The sequence below is a fragment of the Doryrhamphus excisus genome, linkage group LG13 (genome assembly GCF_037039965.1).
Source record: "Doryrhamphus excisus strain RoL-2023G ecotype Guam linkage group LG13, RoL_Dexc_Guam_v1.1, whole genome shotgun sequence".
Lineage (NCBI taxonomy): Eukaryota > Metazoa > Chordata > Actinopteri > Syngnathiformes > Syngnathidae > Doryrhamphus > Doryrhamphus excisus.
Genome location: NC_136369.1, coordinates 19,031,038 through 19,052,242, shown reverse-complemented (window position 1 = coordinate 19,052,242; position 21,205 = coordinate 19,031,038).

Genomic DNA, 21,205 nt, shown 5'->3' with positions numbered 1-21,205 from the left:
ACATTTTGAATGCTTTTCATGAAATCTAGCAGAATAAAAACTCCAAGGCGACATCAGGTAAGGAATTTGGCGTTGAATATTTGGCGTTATGTCATTCAATATGTCCCAAATAGTGTAGAAGTAGTCAATGATCACACAATTTCAAAACAAATAACAGCAATATATTTGGTTACAGTGCTGGACTTTAAAGTACTACGCCCCTCTAGAAAGTGAAAGTACAGTTAGGCTGGTTTTAGTGAGAAAAACGCATGTACTGTATTGTGTTGTGCAACTCTGATTGTGCTATGTGAGTGCGTGCTTGTGTTGTATAGGACAAAAACAGCTAAAATTAATACAATATTTACATCCAATTAGGAAGTCTAGACAACGGAACTCTTTAAAAGTACATTTTAGATGCTTTTCATGAAATCTAGCAGAATAAAAACTCGAAGGCGACAGCAGGCGAGGAATTTGGTGCGGAGTATTTGGTTACAGTGCTCGACTTTAAAGTACCACGACCCTCTAGAAAGTGAAAGTGACAGTCACCCAGGCTGGTTTTAGTGAGAAAAATGCATCTACTGTATTGTGTTGTGCAACTCTGATTGTGCTATGTGAGTGTGTGCTTGTGTTGTATAGGACAAAAACAGCTAAATGAATACACATTTTAGGAATATTTGCCTTCAAAAATCGTTGTAAAATACTCTGTATATAAAAATGCAAGTGTTCCAAAATAGGTGTCGATTAATTGTGTAATGAATTAATCATTGATTAATTGTTGCAAACTGATATTTTATTAATTTACCTGTACAAACTACTGTTTGAGTTGCTGGCACTAACCAACCTATTTTATGAGCGTGGTTCCGCCCCTGCATGTCACCACAGCCCCCTGGAGGGGGGGCGGGGATTGGGGGGGTGGGGGGGCACACCACTATTTAATTCACTATTTAATTCACTATTTTTGCCATAAATTGAATAATCATCATAAATTACGGGATAAAAACAGCAAAATAAATAATATGCCGCCAAACTTTGAGGGTCCAGGGAACCGTACTGTGCCCACTACAGCTTTACTTAGTCAATTTGTCTGACTTCAGATAACTCAAATTCCTTTTTGCAACCAGTGGTTGACATATTTGTCACATATTTGTGTGAAATTAATTAAATTAAAGCTACACTTCAACCACAAGCTTATTCGGAATCCATTGCGATGGCGCGTAAAGAACAAAAACAGTCCAAATACTAATAACGACATTAAATGCGGCCATGCAGATTTGAGCATGGAGGCCCCGCATACACAGGCACACAATAAAGAGGTAAATAAATGGGCTTCATGGATCAGTTTTCACCGTTTACTTTTAAGAACCATCTGTGTCTGCGCTGTCACTCGGGCTTTGTGCGCCCACAGATGCTCCTTTTGTGCCTCGCTTCCAAATCTTAATAAGCAGTTAAAATATTTGCCGAGGTGGCTTTTCTTTGCCTTTCTCCCTCTCTCTTTTTTTTTTTTATTATTATTATTATTTATACCTTTTCACGGGCCCTAAAAAATGGAGATGTCCACTAAATGTGATTGATTGGGCTTAAAAATGGCCATTATTGCCATTAAGCGCCACATGTCAGCTGCTGCTTTTGTGGCGGCTGTATTTCTAAGCTAACCAGTGATCCATGAGCACGCTGGCGGGGAGGGGAGGAAGAATGTAACGCCCTGAAAGAAAATGCCCATTTCTCTCTCTATGGATCCGTCACCTGATTAAAAATACAGCTGCAGACACGAGCATACAAGAGGCAAAGCGAGTCAAAGAAAGAGGAGGGAGAAGAAAGGAAGCAAAAACGAAGAAAAAAAAAAAAAAAAAAAGAGGGGTAAAGCAGTGATGTTCCGAGAAAATTCCGTGAATTGAACTTCTTTCAGGCCAGAAGAGGAGGATGACAATGGCATATTGGAGGAGTGTGTGGAGCAAACCTACAAGTGTGCACATGTGGGATTCAAACACAGAGGAATGCCAAGACAACAGGTTGTCGGCAAAGTTAGCCTGTTTTAATCACTTCAAAAAGTGCAAACAAAAACGGAATAAATAAATAAAGTCAACCTCCGAGGTGGATTTGGATTCCACTTCCAAGGAAAATTTACACGGGATTGAAGCCATTTTTAATTATGCAAGATTTCAAGATTCTTACATTCATTCATTTTTCGACCGCTTATCCTCACAAGGGTCGCGGGACAATTACCTATGGACAATTTGGAGTCACCAATTAACCTAGCATGTTTTTGGAATGTGGGAGGAAACCTGGAGAAAACCCACGCATGCACGGGGAGAACACGCAAAATTCACACAGAGATAGCCGAGGGTGGAATCGAACTCGGGTCTCCTGCGCACTAAAGACTCATCCGCCGTGCAAATTTGAAGAGAAAAAAAAAGTCCATATATATGACAAGTTGCAGGTGTCCATGTTGTAACATGGGATATTTACACAGAAACACAGCCTATAAACCTTGCAATCAACCTTGCACTCGGTGTTCTCCACGTAACTCCTTCACTCTGATGAGTGACACATAAGACTCCTTTTTTATCATCAGAGTTCTGCTGTAGTCCAAGCAGTCCAAAAAGAAGCTGTAGTAATTCTACAATTGATCAAATTTACTTAAGATTTATCAGATCAAAACATGATATATGTTAACCACTGTTAATGCAAAAACGCTAGTCCAAGATCCTCTAAATGAAAATATTGAAAAAAGCGCTCCAATGTACTTAGTGCGTTCTGCTGTTTTTTAGGACCCATTGAAAAAAAAACAAAGATTGTCTATATGCCATAATCACACACGGTTTTTAAGCACCAACTCCATAAAAAATCAAAATACTTAAGAATCCTCTAAATGAAAAGACGGCTCTGCTGTTTTTAAGGACATAGTGCAAAAACGCTAGTCAAAGATCCTTTAAATGGAAGAAAATGAAAAGAGTGCTTTGCTGTTTTTAAGGACCTTGTTCTAAAACGTCGGACATATTTCGACACAATTTAATATCGTCGGTCAAAGAGCCTCTCTATGTGACAATAGTATGACTGATTGTCAAGACCTACTAGGAAATGCTAGTTAAAGATCCTCCATAGGTCATGATCACTCTTGATGACATGTGTGCTGCTGTTTTTTAGGACTCATTGAAAAAAAACGAAGATTGTCTATATGCCATAATCACACATGGTTTTTAAGCACCAACTCCAAAAAAATTTAAATACTTAAGAATATTCTAAATGAAAAGACTGATCTGCTGTTTTTAAGGACATAGTGCAAAAACGCTAGTCAAAGATCCTGTATATGACATGGTTACTTTGCCAATTTTTAAGCACCTATTGCAAAAACACTGATCAAAGATCCTTTAAATGAAAGAAAATGAGAAGAGTGCTTTGCTGTTTTTAAGGACCTTGTTCTAAAACGTCTGACATAATTTAATATCGTCGGTCAAAGAGCCTCTCTATGTGACAATAGCATGACTGATTGTCAAGACCTACTAGGAAATGCTAGTTAAAGATCCTCCATAGGTCATGATCACTCTTGATGACATGTGTGCTCACACACGGTTTTTAAGCACCGACTCCAAAAAAATTAAAATACTTAAGAATCCTCTAAATGAAAAGACTGATCTGCTGTTTTTAAGGACATAGTGCAAAAATGCTAGTCAAAGATCCTGTATATGACTTGGTCACTTTGCCAATTTTTAAGCACCTATTGCAAAAACACTGATCAAAGATCCTTTAAATGGATGAAAATGAGTGCTTTGCTGTTTTTGTTCTAAAACATCTGACACAATTTAATATCGTCGGTCAAAGAGCCTCTCTATGTGACAATAGCATGACTGATTGTCAAGACCTACTAGGAAATGCTAGTTAAAGATCCTCCATAGGTCATGATCACTCTCGATGACATTGCATTGACTATTGCAAAAATGCTAGTCAAAGATTCTACATCACAACAATCTTCTAGATTACCGGAGTGCTATTTTTCCGAAGCCGGTCAGATTCCGTATGATGCTGTGGTTAGCAACATGCGGTATTGTGACCAAACCTCATAAAAAACCAGAGTGACATGCAATGTGAGTAAAGATGATTAAGGATCACAGTGAGACATCTGTGCAGGTATGGAAAACATGGATTTGATCTACAAAAGCTGCGTTCATTTTCAAAATCAAACTTGTAAAAGCATCATACGAGGAGCAATAAACACAAGAGAGACCTTGTCGGAATTTGCATATTAATCTCCTCTCATCCATTAAACATTTTACTGACCAGAATAAAATTGCAAAATGCTTGATGACGAAAAGGTGAAAAATGGCGTCCCCTGCCAAGCAGGATGGACCTCTAAACACACACACACACACACACACACATATATACACAAGTGGTTTAACCTTTAAGGGGATATTCAAGGTGGCTCAGCTCGGATCGACAGATGTTTCTATTCGGCGCTCTACCACCCTCCTGAATAAAAGCTGCACCCACCAAATTTCATTCATTCAAAAATCCAACATTTGTTCACAACCTACTAAATATGCTTTTTAACATTATTAAAGCCCTTTAGGCATGAAATAGCACCCCTATAGTCACCATTACATTATAGTACACATTCATTCATTTTCTACCGCTTATCCTCACGAGGGTCACGAGAGTATGCTGGAGCCTATCCCAGCTGTCTTCAGGCGAGAGGCGGGGTACACCCTGGACTGGTGGCCAGCCAATCACAGGGCACATATAGACAAACAACCATTCACACTCACATTCATACCATACATCGGCAATTAACCTAGCCTAACCTACCTTTTAATGTGGGAGGAAACTAGAGTACCTGGAGAAAACTCACACATGCACGGGGAGAACATGCAAACTCCACACAAAGACGGGTGGAATCGAACTCGGGTCTCCTAGCTGTGAGGCCTGCGCGCTAACCACTCGTACCCCCACCAAATTTCTAGAGAGAAAAAAATGTCCATATATATGACAAGTTGCAGGTATCCATGTTGTAACATGGGATATTTACACAGAAACACAGGCTATAAACCTTGCAATCCTACTTGCACTTGGTGTTCTCCACGTAACTCCTTTGCTCTGATGACTGAGACGTAAGACTCCTTTTTATAACCAGAATCCTACTGTAGTCCAAGCAGTTCAAAAAATTATAGTAATTGTGTAGTAATTCTACAGTTGATCAAATTTACTTAAGATTTTTTTGATCAAAACATGATCGCTGTGTAATACTTCAAAACATGACAGTAGGGTTCAATTCACTATTTCTTCACTCAATAGCTAATACTAGCTTTTCAGAGCCAACAGTAAAAACTGTGTACTTCTCACCCCAAGGAGAAGGTATTACTCATAATATTACTGAACACAGTATACATTTCATAAATATCCAGCAGGATTGAGGTGGATTGACAAAATATCTAGGGTAGTACTGGTATCGGAACAATACCAGTGGGACAAGATTGATAGATCAGATAGAAACTCAAGGAATAATTTATTGTAGTAGGAATTGAACTCGGGTCTCCTAGCTGTGAGGCCTGCACACTAACCACTCGTCCACCATGCAGCCCCCCACCAAATTCCTAGAGAAAACAAATGTCCATATATATGACAAGTTGCAGGTATCCATGTTGTAACATGGGATATTTACACAGAAACACAGGCTATAAACCTTGCAATCCTACTTGCACTCGGTGTTCTCCACGTAACTCCTTCGCTCTGATGACTGAGACGTAAGACTCCTTTTTATAATCAGAATCCTACTGTAGTCCAAGCAGTTCAAAAAATTATAGTAATTGTGTAATAATTCTACAGTTGATCAAATTTACTTGAGATTTTTTAGATCAAAACATGATCGCTGTGTAATACTTCAAGTACTGGTATCGGAACAATACCAGTGGGACGAGATTGATAGATCAGATAGAAACTCAAGGAATAATTTATTGTAGTAGGAATTGAACTCGGGTCTCCTAGCTGTGAGGCCTGCACACTAACCACTCGTCCACCATGCAGCCCCCCGCCAAATTCCTAGAGAAAACAAATGTCCATATATATGACAAGTTGCAAGTATCCATGTTGTAACATGGGATATTTACATAGAGAAACAGGCTATAAACCTTGCAATCCTACTTGTACTCTGTGTTCTCCACGTAAGACGTAAGACTCCATTTTATCATCAGAGTTCTGCTTTAGTCCAAGCAGTCCAAAAAGAAGCTGTAGTAATACTACACTTGATTTACTGCCATTTTTAATGTGAATTGCAGAATTGCATAAAACACATTATGGTGATGAAAAAACAACAAAGTTATACAGAGTTATTTTTGAAAAAAACAAACAAACATAAAAACCTAATGTTCATATGCTGATGAAGTGAAAATAAATCAATCCACACCCTCGATTAGGGATCAATCAATGATGTGACTGATAAGTGGAATCAATCATTTCATTAGTATCAATAAAGTATCAATTGTGTCACTGAATGAAGAATGGATGACAGGGAGATTCTTCAGTGTTTTCTTTCATTTAATGAATGTGTTTTGAAATACATTTGTATATTCCTGATGGTCAGTGAATGCATCACAGGAAGGTGCACGTCAGAGCCTATTCATACTTGCTACTGCACCTCACGACCGCTGTAACTATTAGATGTCGGTGGATTTTGTCAAACAGCTTATCCGCTGATAACAATGAGATATTGACTGCAAGGTCATAGTCCATGGCCCCCACTTGGGGGTTAAGAGGGTGGGAGCCCAGGAGCAATTATGGCTGCTATAGCTGAAAATTCATGCATTCATCATCGCGGGTCCTGGCTACTTCCCGGTTTGCACTCGCTCTCTTTCTCTCTCTGGGAGAATCCAAAGACTGCAGCTGCTGCTCCCGTTTGATAACGACTTGCTGACCAGAAAGTTAACCCGTGGAAAATGGTTGATATCAGCCACGCATACTGGAGCGATAACGCCATTATTCCTCCGGTTGTTTTTCCAAAAACATGACAAGGTAGGTCAAATAATAGCAAACTCATATCCGTCTTCAATGACCCAGCACAAGGGTCGCGGGGGTGCTGGAGCCTATCCCAGCTGTCTTCGGGCAAGAGGCAGGGTACACCCTGGACTGGTGGCCAGCCAATCACAGGGCACATATAGACAAACAACCATTCACACTCACATTCATACCTATGGACAATTTGGAGTCGCCAATTAACCTAGCATGTTTTTGGAATGTGGGAGGAAACCGGAGTACCCGGAAAACCCGTATTTTCCGGACTATAAGTCACACATAGGTTGGCTGTTCCTGCGACTTATACTCCAGAGCGATTTATAAATTAACGGAAACCGGAGTACCCGGAGAAAACCCACACATGCACGGGGAGAACATGCAAACTCCACATAGAGATGGGTGGAATCAAACTCGGGTCTCCTAGCTGTGAGGCCTGCACGCTAACCACTTACCCCCCACCAAATTTCTAAAGTCCAAATATATGACAAGTTGCAGGTGTCCATCTTGTAACATGGGATATTTACGCAGAAACACAGCCTATAAACCTTGCAATCCTACTTGCACTCGGTGTTCTCCACGTAACTCCTAGATGGCTGAGGTTGGGATCGAACTCGGGTCTCCTAGCTGTGAGGTCTGCGCGCTCACCACTCGACCACCGTGCAGCCCTAGTTTATTATTATTACTATTATTATTTTTCAATGGTACCATAGGTAAAAGTCATCACTTTTTAAAGATTTTTTAAAGTAAAAATGATATTAGCTGATCAAATACGGACTAGAAATCCGAGATGCTGAAAATGTCAGAGCGTTTTTTAAAGAGTTCCCTTTACTGGTCACAACCGATCTCCAAATTTTCCCAGGTTATCATTGTAGCTCAACTGGGATCATTCTGTGTTTCTATTCGGCACTCTACCAGTCACAATTTTCGGAAGCTGTTCAAAGCAATGGTATTGTAATGAAGCATAAAATCAACAAATAAAAAAAAAACAGAATTTGGAGGCGCTCGGGTCACATCGAGGGGCTCGTCTGAAGGACCTCGAGATGGGGGTTACTTCGCTTCTTATATTACGGTTTTTAATATTCATCCACAGTTTGCTAAATCAATGCATCTTTGATTTGAAGGAAATCCTACTACTTTTTGTTGTGCGTACATTCATTCTATACCACAATACAAGCTGTACACTGACTATTCTAAAGAATAAGCATATTTTATTTCTACAGATACACCATTACTTATTTTTGAACGGGTCAGATCAACAATCCTGACGATGCTTTGCTTAGGGTGTAGTCAACAAAATACAACCTACTAACAAGGGCACCGCCCTCATCCTTTCAGGCCCTCAAGGCCTCTCAAACAGTTGGCGAGTCACGATAATCTAATAAGAACACCCTCATATCCATAATTGTAAGAAAGACTGACAGGAATGTAAAATAGAATTCATCAGCATCTGGTGTCCACACCACCGCCGCCACCATGACTGAGTGGGTGGGAATATAACATGCCCACCTGGCAGGGGAGAAAGTCCTGTTTGCTTAGCGACATTAGCTTCCTCAGCGGGGCTCTTCCCGCATTACACACTCACACACAGACACACACAGACACACACAGGTATGTGTAGTGGGGCTGGAGTGTGTAACAAGAGCCAAAATAAAGAGGCACTTAGGTTTGGCCCCTGCATGCACAAAAGCCTCCTCAGTGTGGCGTATAATAGTGTGTGTAACCCCCCCCCAAAAAATCCCCCCCAATTTTTACGCCCACCACTCACACATATGTGTTATTAATGTTATTAATGTTATTAATGTTATTAATGTACCATTGCACATACATTGTGCTGCTTGTAGCTCGATATATTAATATATGCCAAAAGGCACGAAAGTACCCCCCTTTTCAGAGCTGGTCTCAGGCAATGGCTGTCAAATAAAGTTGTGTTTTTTTCTCATAAATTTACGACTTTATTCCCCCAATCTCACATTATTTTCATTACCTGAGACAGCTATGAAAAGGGGGCGACTTATGTGACCTTTGACCTTGGGCAAACTTAATATTACGACTTTTTCTCTCGGAAATGTATAACTTTATTCTCATAAAGTTGTGACTCAAAATAAAAAAGATATTCACTGAATTAAAAAAAATCCCATGATTGTGGCTGACACAGGGATAATTTGAGACAATTTAAGACGTGTAGTGAAGCCTTTTGTGTTCAATATCCAAGCAATCCAAGCGGAAGCTGTTGAGCTACAATTTATCAGAGATTTGTCGTGAACATACGATATTAGCAGCTGCAGGAAGGAAAGACCTGCGGTATCTCTCACTTCCTGTATCATCCTGTTTCGAAAGAAGCTCCTTTAGTGCAGTGGGTGTGTGTTGGAGGGGGTAATAAATCAGACAAAATGGCCGAATAAGGACGCCTACCACACACATATATGTATTATTAATATACCATTGCACATACATTGTGCTGCTTGTAGCCCGATATATTTACAGTAATACAGTGAAGAAAATAAGTATTTGAACACCCTGCTATTTTGCTATTTCTCCCACTTAGAAATCATGGAGGGGTCTGAAATTTTCATCGTAGGTGCATGTCCACTGTGAGAGAGATAAACTAAAAAGAAAAATCCAGAAATCACAATGCATGATTTTTTAACAATTTATTTGTGTGATACAGCTGCAAATAAGTATTTGAACACCTGAGAAAATGAATGTTAATATTTGGTACAGTAGCCTTTGTTTGCTATTACAGAGGTCAAACGTTTCCTGTAGTTTTTCACCAGGTTTGCACACACTGCAGGAGGGATCTTGGCCCACTCCTCCACACAGATCTTCTCTAGATCAGTCAGGTTTCTGGGCTGTCGCTGAGAAACACGGAGTTTGAGCTCCCTCCAAAGATTTTCGATTGGGTTCAGGTCTGGAGACTGGCTGGGCCATGCTAGAACCTTGATATGCTTCTTACGGAGCCACTCCTTGGTTTTCCTGGCTGTGTGCTTCGGGTCGTTGTCGTGTTGGAAGACCCAGCCACGACCCATCTTCAATGCTCTGACAGAGGGAAGGAGGTTGTTCCCCAAAATCTCACAATACACGGCCCCAGTCATCCTCTCTTTAATGCAGTGCACTCGTCCTGTCCCATGTGCAGAAAAACACCCCCAAAGCATGATGCTACCACCCCCATGCTTCACAGTAGGGATGGTGTTCTTCGGATTGTACTCTTCATTCTTCTTCCTCCAAACACGCTTATTGGAATTATGACCAAAAAGTTCTATTTTGGTCTCATCTGACCATAAAACTTTCTCCCATGACTCCTCTGTATCATCCAAATGGTCATATGCAAACTTAAGACGGGCCTTGACATGTGCTGGTTTAAGCAGGGGAACCTTTCGTGCCATGCATGATTTCACATCATGACGTCTTAGTGTATTACCTACAGTAACCTTGGAAACGGTGGTCCCAGCTCTTTTCAGGTCATTGACCAAGTCCTGTCGTGTAGTTCTGGGCTGATTCCTCACCTTTCTTAGAATCATTGAGACCCCACGAGGTGATATCTTGCATGGGGCTCCACTCCGATTGAGATTGACCGTCATGTTTAGCTTCTTCCATTTTCTAATGATAGCTCCAACAGTGGACCTTTTTTCACCAAGCTGCTTGGTAATTGCTCCGTAGCCCTTTCCAGCCTTGTGGAGGTGTACAATTTTGTCTCTGGTGTCTTTGGACAGCTCTTTGGTCTTCGCCATGTTACAAGTTAAAGTCTTACTGATTGTATGGGGTGGACAGGTGTCTTTATGCAGCTAACGACCTCAAACAGGTGCATCTGATTCAGGATGATACATGGAGTGCAGGTGGACTTCTAATGGGCAGACTAACAGGTCTTTCGGGGTCAGAATTCTAGATGATACACAGGTGTTCAAATACTTATTTGCAGCTGTATCACACAAATAAATTGTTAAAAAATCATGCATTGTGATTTCTGGATTTTTCTTTTTAGTTTATCTCTCTCACAGTGGACATGCACCTACGATGAAAATTTCAGACCCCTCCATGATTTCTAAGTGGGAGAAATAGCAAAATAGCAGGGTGTTCAAATACTTATTTTCTTCACTGTATATACATATATTTATATGCCAAAGGTCACGAAAGTACCCCCCTTTTACATGCTGGTGTCAGGCAATGGCTGTAAAATAAAGTATATAAATATTTATAATTTTTTATACATTTAATACATTTTTATATAAATATTTATTTATTATTATTATTATTATAAATATTTATTATTTATTTTATGAATTAAATATTTATAAATAAAGTCGTTACCTTTTCATAGCTGTCTCAGGCAATGAAAATAATGTGAGATTTGGGGAATAAAGTCATAAATTTATGAGAAAATGTTTATTTATAAATATTTATAAATATTTAATTCATAAAATAAATAACAAATATTTATAATAATAATAATAATAAATAAACATTTTATTCTGGAAATGTCAAGATCTCAAGATATTCACTGAATTAAAAAAAAAATCCCATGAGTGAGTCTGACAGGGGAAAAATTTGGGATCATTTGCCAGGACTCTGAGACGCGTAGTGAAGCCTTTTGTGTTCAATATCCAAGCAATCCAAGCAGAAGCTGTTGAGCTACAATCGATCAAAGATTTGAGATTCCAAAGGTCACGAAAGTACCCCCCCTTTTCAGATCTGGTGCCAGGCAATGGCTGTAAAATAAAGTTGCCTGTTTTTTTCTCATAAATGTACAACTTTATTCCCCAAAATCTCACATTATTTTCATTGCCTGACACAGTTACGTGACCTTTGGCGTTGGGCAAAGATAATATTACGACTTTTTCTCTCGGAAATGTATAACTTTATTCCCATAAAGTTGTGACTTTATTCTGGGAATCTCAAGATCTCAAGATATTCACTGAATAAAAAAAAAAAATCCCATGAGTGAGTCTGACAGAGGGAAAATTTGGGATAATTTGCAGGACTTTAAGACATGTAGTGAAGCCTTTTGTGTTCAATATCCAAGCAATCCAAGCAGAAGCTGTTGAGCTACAATCGATCAGAGATTGGAGATGCCAAAGGTTACGAAAGTACCCCCCTTTTCAGATCTGGTGCCAGGCAATGGCTGTAAAATAAAGTTGCCTGTTTTTTCTCTTGTGTAGTGAAGCCTTTTGTGTTCAATATCCAAGTCCAATGGCCGAATAAAGACATTATACAGTAAATGCATCCAATATAGTGAATTTTGACGATAATGGGAATTTAGCATGGGGATAAAATGCAAAGACAGTTTTTTTTTTGCTAGCCAGGGCCTCAGAGGCCATTATCGTCATCCACTTGACAGCCGAAGCAGTAAGAAAGTTATCAGCGTTCATTGTTGCACATGTTATGGTTTGTATTACATGACTCTTTTGTTTTTTATTGCCACATTAAAATGTATCTCTCGCTCGCCATAAGTGTTGGCTATTGTCTTCCATGCTGTTGTTTTTATTGTTCGTCATTTTCAATCACTTAAGTGGTGTTTGGCTGCTTGATTGGCACCGCCGACAGGACCGGAGACCTGTGCACGCTGGCAGATACGGCCTCCCAGTGTGTGGAGGACAATTAGCTGCCTATCAAAGAGCCAGCAGGCGATCCTTTCTGATTTGCTATCAGCGTAACGAGGGGAACGTTCAATTCTCTCGGCAAACCGGCCGAGCGTTCCCTCCTCGGCATGAACAAACAGCAGTTAAAGAGAGTGATACCTCTTCACGGACACACACCCTCTAAACGTCATGACATTTGTCCTTTAGCGGGGACGCACTTGGCATTCATTGCTGCCTCAAAGGACTCTCCGGTATTTGCGACAAGGTATTAATACTACGAATACATCTTAAGGGGTGTCCGAAGATCGGAATCGACACCACTAACCATAATAGTTGACTTTAAATACCAGGGATAGCGGCGATACAACAAGGATGCGCATAGGCTCATTGAGGCAACAATGGATGCAGTACTTGGCTGCAACCAGCAGAGGCGCTCTTGAGTATATTTGAATCCATTTCAACCACGTTGCTGTCTAAAGAAGCACAGCATCCACACAGGATTCTGCGCATACGGCATGGGTATGGAAACAGGAGTTCAGAACATTTGTGCATGAAAATATAGTCAAATATGGTAGTCAAAATAATACTTGCAAAATATTTGAAATGATAATAATATGAAAGTGACTAGTTTAATTTTTTAAATATTTTTTTAATTCAAATTATTATTTATAGAACTTTATCAAAAATGTCATTATAATTGGAATATTTTCACTGTAAGATATAAATTTAAAAATATTTTTTCATTCAAATTATTATTTGTAAAACTTCTTTATCAATATTTTCACTGTAAGATATATGGTTAATTTTGGTAAATATATATGTATATATAATATATGAAAATATAAACAAAAAAATTATTCAAATTATTATTGATAAAAAATAAAAAATTATTATTAAATTATTATTTTAAATTGTATTATTTATTATAGTTGCCCGTACAGTGGTATATTTTCCCAGTTAGATATATGGTCTTATTATATGATCTGATCTTGTAGAATTTTGTAGAAAATCAAAATATAAACAATGCATGATATTCATGGCTGCATGAGCTTGGTAATATACAATATTATAATCATATGAAGGTGATTGGTTTAAATTTAAAAATAAACAACAATTTTATTCAAATTGTTATTTATAAAAATTCTGTATAAAATAAAATTATTATTTTTATTTTATTAATTATTATTTATTATAGTTGCACGTGCAGTGGTATATTTTCACAGTAAGATATATGGTGTTTTTATATGATCTGATCTTGTATTATTCAGTAGAAAATCAAAATATAAAAAATGCATTATATTAATGGCTGCATGAACTTGGTAATATACAATATTATAATAATAATATGAAGGTGACTGGTTTGAATTTAAAAATAAACAACAATTTTATTCAAATTATTTTTTAGAAAAAAAATTTATTAAAAAATATTTTTATTTTATTGACAAATAAATACATTATATTCGTGGCTGCATGAGCTTGGTAATATACAATATATATAATATACAATATATTCCTACAAATATACTATATTTTGCATTAATTTATGTCCTTTTTGTCCATATTATGATCATACTTGCAATCCGATATCAAATAATCCCAAGCTGCTAGTAACTGTGGTTATCAGCTGTCCCGTTGCTATGAAAAACACTCTCACTTATTGCGTTTGCCATTGTTACCTGCATAAAAAAAAAACCTACCCAATTGCTGGAGCCTGTCAACAGAGCCCTGCATTTAATAGAATTTCCATGTTTATTGGATTTTTATTTCCACTGCAACAAAAGGGCGCCATCTGCCTCCAGCAGATCCCCCAGCCAGGCTCCCACGGACCCCCTCAACATCCCCCACACCTATCAAAGTCAACATACTCCCACAATTGAAGCTTCACAATGTGTGTGAGAAGGCAATTTCTTTATAAACTATCTCTAATGACCAAAAAAAAAAAATATGTTGTTGTGTGGCGTAACGGACAAATTGGATGAGCAGGATGAAAGACGAGCACCTTTAACGCATCGCATTCGGTGATAACAGTATTTTGACCCTCGCCTCAGCGGGCTTGGCTTTGACTGACGCAAAAATACTCAATGGTGGAAAAAATAAAGAGCGGTTTTAAAGTTTCTCCAAGCTCTTTTTGGATGGAGCTTCCAAGTGGTTGTTCTAACCTCCATATGGGAAATAAGATATAAAAGATAATAACTACAGACAATAACTACCGTAGAGATTTATACATGGAAACCAACTCAGAGCTTACGCTTCCAAAAGCTGGTCGTCTTACGTTCTCTTGCCGTATAGCGGTTGGATTATCGCTCCGTTTTTGTCAGAAATTCATTAATAATAGATTTTTATTATATTATTAATAATTATTATAATCATATAATTAACAATATGTATAATTATATAATTAATATTTAATAACAATTTATTTATTAATAATTATATAATATATAAATTATAATTATATAATTCATAATTTTAATGATAATTTTTATTAATAAATAATACTTATACTTATAATAATACTTAATAAATATGTAGTTATAATTATATAATATATAGTGTGACATAATATACTATAATATATATTATATATAATTATATAATTAACAATATTTATATTTATAATATATTAACAATAACATATTAACAATAATCAGATAATTAATAATATAAAATAATAACGTGTTTATTCATAATTATCTAATATATAAATCATAATTATGTAATTCATAATTTTAATCATAATTTATTTCTTAATAATTAATAATTCTATAATTATAATAATATAATATAATATAATATAATATAATATAATATAATATAATATAATATAATATAATATAATATAATATAATATAATAATAATAATAATAATAATTATAATGTAATGTAATGTAATGTAATATAATGTAATATCATATAATATAATACCATGCAATATATAATTATATAATTCCGTTTTTGATAGATATTCATTAATAATGGATTTATATATTTATATTATATAATTATTATAATTGTTATATTATTATAATTAACTATATGTATAATTGTATAATTAATATTGAATAATAATTTATTTATTAATAATTATACAATACATAAATTATAATTATATAATTAATAACTTTAAATAATATTGTATTTATTAATAATTAATAATTATATAATTTATAATAGATAATTTGTAGTCAAGACATATTGAAATACAAGTGATATGTAGTGATATGATCTGACACTTAACATTGAGACATTACCTGACGTCACATTACCTTAACACTGCATAAACTAAGTTATCTTCCCATCCCAAGTGGAATTGGTTAGTTTTTGGCTCTTTAAGTTGAGACAAAATAAATTGTAGGCTAACTGGTTAGCTCGCAAGTTAGGTATAGGGGTGTTATTTCATGTCTACAGAGCTCTATCAATGTTTTTTGCATTTAGAAAGTAAAAACTAAAACAGGTTTTCTGAGGTTTTTTGGAGTGACTCGGCTTCCAGTCGTGCCATAGGAAAGGGGAGGTGTGCTGTACTGGGGCGCCTATCAGCGGGGGGGATGGGGGGCGGGGTTGGGGGGGTGTCATACTAAGCCAAACGTGCCGAGCTCGAGGTTATATAGGCGTTGTAAAAGAGGCTTCCATGTTATCACCGTGGAACAAGTGTGCGTCCCCATTGGCTCGTATGCGGTCAGGACCCCTCCGCCCCACCTCTTCGTCACATTAAGGTGAGAGGGCCTGTTAAAAAGATGCCGGGAACAAACGGCGACTGCCACCCCTCCGTTCTCTGGCCGGGGATCGTATTTCTGAGAGGGTTATCAAGCGGCTCATTTCAATGAGGGCTGGTCACAGCAGGAAGCAGCTGAACAAAGTTACTACTAGCAGCGCCTCTCCTGTGCTGCTCTCACTCACTCCTAATTGGCTTTGACTGCATTGGTTTAAATCTAACTGGGGGCTGGGTGGAGGAGGGGGGAAGTGTTGCAGGGACACTGAAGTGTGTCAATTTGTCCAGACACCGTGGAACTTGAGGGTGGGGAGATGGAGGGGGGTGAGACTCGGCAGGTCACACGAGAGGCCCCAGTCAGGCGCTGACTGGATTGGAAACCCTGCGTCCCCCCCCAACCCCAGCCCCCTGCCAAAAAACACCAACCCCTCACCTCTGGTGGTCCCGGCTCATTTCCTCGAGGCAGCGGGGAGCAATGCTGGTGTGTGGGGACACCCACATTGGGGTGGACGGTAAACGAACGTGCAGACTTTCCGATCTAGAAAGGATGACACTTTGATGGGCCGCTCGCCCATTTTTAGGTACTATACCGTGATACGGAGACCTGGAAGACCTGGGTTTGAATCTTGGAGTTTGCATGTTCCCCCCCCCTGTGCATGCGTGGGTTTTCTACGGTTTCCTCCTGCATTAAAAAAAACAAAAACATGCTAGGTTAATTAGCGACTCCAAATTGTCCATAGGTATGAATGTGAGTGTGAATGGTTGTTTGTCTATATGTGCCCTGTGATTGGCTGGCCACCAGTCCAGGGTGTACCCCGCCTCTCCCCCGAAGACAGCTGGGATAGGCTCCAGCATACTCCAGCGACCCTAGCATAGAAAATGGATGGATGGGTATAATGTTACAAGATGTTACAATATGTTACAATAAAGTCAAATTATTGGAATTAAGTCATTATTGGAACTAAGAAAATTCACTTGTTTAATAATTGGAAAACAAAAATTGAAAAAATATACAGTACTTAAAAAACTAAACTAAACTAAAAAAAAGCAAAAATACTAAGACAAAAGCTTTAGAAGAAGCCATAATTTTACCAGAATAATGTAATGTTATGAGTAAAACTAAAACAATTTTTTTTGGCATGAATAAAGAAAAAACATTTTTTTTAAAAACAAAAAAATCAACTAATAAAGTTGCAAAAAGCTTCAGAAGAAGTCATAATTTTACCAGAATAAAGAAAAAACATATATATTTTTTAAAACAAAAAAATCAACAAATAAAGTTGCAAATTTTGAGAAAATCAGGATGCGGAAAAAGGTATATAATGTTACAAGAATAAAGTCAAATTATTGGAGTTAAGTCATAATTACAAGAAGAAAATTTACTCATTTAATAGTTGGAAAACAAAAATGTAAAAAAAAAATTACTTTAACAAAAAAACTAAAAAAATAAAAGAAGAAAATTCACTTGTTTGATAGTTGGAAAACAAAATGGAAAAAACATACAGTACTTTAACAAAAAAACTAAAAAAAAGTAAAAATACTAAGACAAAAGATTTAGAAGACATAATTTTACCAGATTAATAACAACATGTTGACCCATGCCACTGTACCTTAAGAAGATAACTAAAAAAAACATGAATAAAGTCAAAATACTGAAAAAAAAGCTGTAGAAGAATTCATAATTTTACCAGAATAATGTAATGTTATTAGTAAAAATAAAACAATTTTAGTGGCATAAATAAAGAAAAAACATATTTTTTTCAAAACAGGAAAACAATTATTAAATTATTGGAATTAACTCATAATTACAAGAAGAAAATTAACTTGTTTAATAGTTAATAGTTAAAAATATACAGTACTTTAACAAAAAAACAACAAAAAAAAAGTAAAAATACTAAGACAAAAGCTTTAGAAGAAGTAATAATGTAATGTTATGAGTAAAAATAAAGCAATTTTAGTGGCATAAATAAAGAAAAAACATTTTTTAATTCAAAACAAAAAATCAACAAATAAAGTTGCAAATTTGGAGAAAATCAGGATGCAGAAAAAGGTATAATGTTACAAGAATAAAGTCAAATTATTGGAATTAAGTCATAATTCCAAGAAGAAAATTTACTTGTTTAATAGTTGGAAAACGAAAATTGAGAAAACAACAAAAAACAAAAAAACTAAAAACAAGTCAAAATACTAAGAGAAAAGCTTTAGAAAAAGTCATAATTTTCCCTAAATAATGTAATGTTATGAGTAAAAAATAAAGCAATTTTAGTGGCATAAATAGAAAAAAAATTTCAAAGCAAAAAATCAAAAAACTAAACTAAACTAAAAAAAGTAAAAATACTAAGACAAAAGCTTTAGAAGAAGTCATAATTCTACCAGAATAATAACAACTCCACTGGTTTGTATTAGTATTAGCATGTATTAGTTACCCGGAGCACTGAAACAACAAAGTCACATGACGGCGACCATCAGCCAATGGTGACGCTGGACTTCCCGGTGGACATAAACGTCAAATACATGCTGATGCTAATGTCACCTATCTGTTTCGTGACCACACTGGACCCGGCACCCTGCCCCAAAGGGACCCTTAGTGAACGTTATCGCTGCGGTGCCAAAGCAGCGGTAAATATTCCATCGGCGAGCGTCGAGATGCAAAGCCATCCGCGCTGCCGCTGCTGCTGCCGCTGCCGCTGCCGTTGGCTCCAGGCGCTGAATTAGGCCGGCCTGTTTCTAGTTAGACAGTCATTAAAGAGATCTTACAGCCACGGCAAATGGTTTCCTGTCCTGAGTGCTTAACTCCTGTAGTAGGAAATGTCCTCGGCCGTAAAGGCTGAACTCCACTTCCTGAACTTTTTTTTTTTTTTCAAAGTTGCCGCAAAGGCCACGCGGCGCGTTCGGACCATTGAATGCGGTCAATCAAACGGCGACCCCGCTTGACCCCGACGTGGCACCGGGCGTTTAAACAGGTGGTGTCCATTTATTGCAGCGATGCGGTGGTGCGCGATACGGCAATAACGGGCAGGAAAAGGTAAAATAAATAATGAAAGCCGCTCGGCTGAGGAAATATCATTTATCACGGCAGAGATGGACAATGGACATCTGTTCATTTAGGCTGTAGGGGGAAATTGAACATTTACAAGGTTCACAAGTCACAATGGCCGTTTTATGCTACACTTGGTTTGTTAATGAACAATAACAGATATCAATGGTTGTTTTTGTCATACGCATCATAGTACCCTCTTCTGTATTACTCCACTAATTTCATGGTGACAGTACAATAATACACAATTTTAGTTCAAATATACAGTATATGACCTCTGCAAAAAATGGCAAAAAATGGTTTTTTTAATTTGTTGAAATTACATTTATTTGCTTACTTTAAGTCATTTATGGATTTAATTTTTTCCTATTTTTTTCCTATTATTTTGCCCATTATGTAAAAAAAAAAAGACAATGTCATATATATCCATTACATTTTACATTACATATTCAAATCAATAGTTGTAAATATATAATACATATAATAATGTGAAAATTAGTAGGGTCTTTAAGAAAAAAAACTTTAAAAAAATCACTGAGTTGATAAAAAAATACTGTAAAATATTTTTTTTTAATGTGTAATAAATACAACAATGTCATTCCCCGGATGTATTTAATAATCTATAACCATCAGCAAGAAAAACTCAATTTATTTTCAAAATGTAAATATTATAAAGTAAATATTTATTTCCTAATACAAATTAATTTCAATACTTAATAATAATTTTTGTATGAATTGAATATTTAAAAAATATTTAAAGACAAAAATATGTATATGATCACTAAATTAAAATATTTGTTTAATATATTAAGTGCATTTTTTCCTGAAATATGTCATCCATTTAAATATTTTCATTGCAAATAGATTGTTTATTTATTTGAATATTAAAACATTTTAACAAATATTTATTATTAAATAATAACATGAATTTAATATAGAATTCCATATCAATGGGGTTCTTTTATGAAAAAAAAAGAAAAAAATGACCTTGGTTGATATCACTAAGTTAATACAAATTTGTATTATAATATGTCAGAAATATAAATATGGTTTGTGAAATAAGTAAAAAAAAACAAAAAAATATTTATTATTAAATAATAAAATTAAATTAATATTAATGGGGTTCTTGCAAAAAAAAACTACTCTTGGTTTAGATTACTAAATAAATCCAAGTTAAAATATTTTCATTCACTATATTAATTATAATATGAATTCAATATATTAAATGAATTTATAGTGTTCTTGTGGGGATATTTGTTTATATTTATATTTATTGAAAATTATGTAAAAAATTAAACTAATTAATGAATTTTGACTTCAGGTCGCCCAACTTTAGCATGTTTTGCCATCCATCATCATGAGAGATCTTCTCATAAGCAAAACCGTGATCCCCAAAAGTTGAAATAAAGTAAAAAAAAAAATCAAGTATTAGCAAATAAAACCAGCAGATGAGTCAAACCCGGTACAGAAACTGCACAAATCAGTATACAATATGATATACAAATACTGCATATTGTCCACGCAGCAGCATTATTTCCACATTATTGTGAAGAACACCTGTCAGCATCGACTCTGCAGGTGACTCCTTGAAACGCCACCGAAACAAAAGGTTTCGTGGGTCTGGCCTTTTAAAAAAATGGCAGACGTTACGTGTGCATCATCTATTAGTCATGTGGAAAACACATTCAGCATAACGCCGCTTTTAAAAGGCTTTTATGAGGCTGGCTGGCCTCGCATATGTCTCCTTGCTTGGGGGCACGGTGTTGCAAGACAAAAGGCCTGAAAATATGATATTACAGCAACAGGCGGGGGTGGGAGGATGTGTGTGCGGAGTGGGGGGAGGAGGGGGGGGGGGCGCCGGGAGATGACTACTTACATGACTGTTATGAATCAAAGCACTCAAGA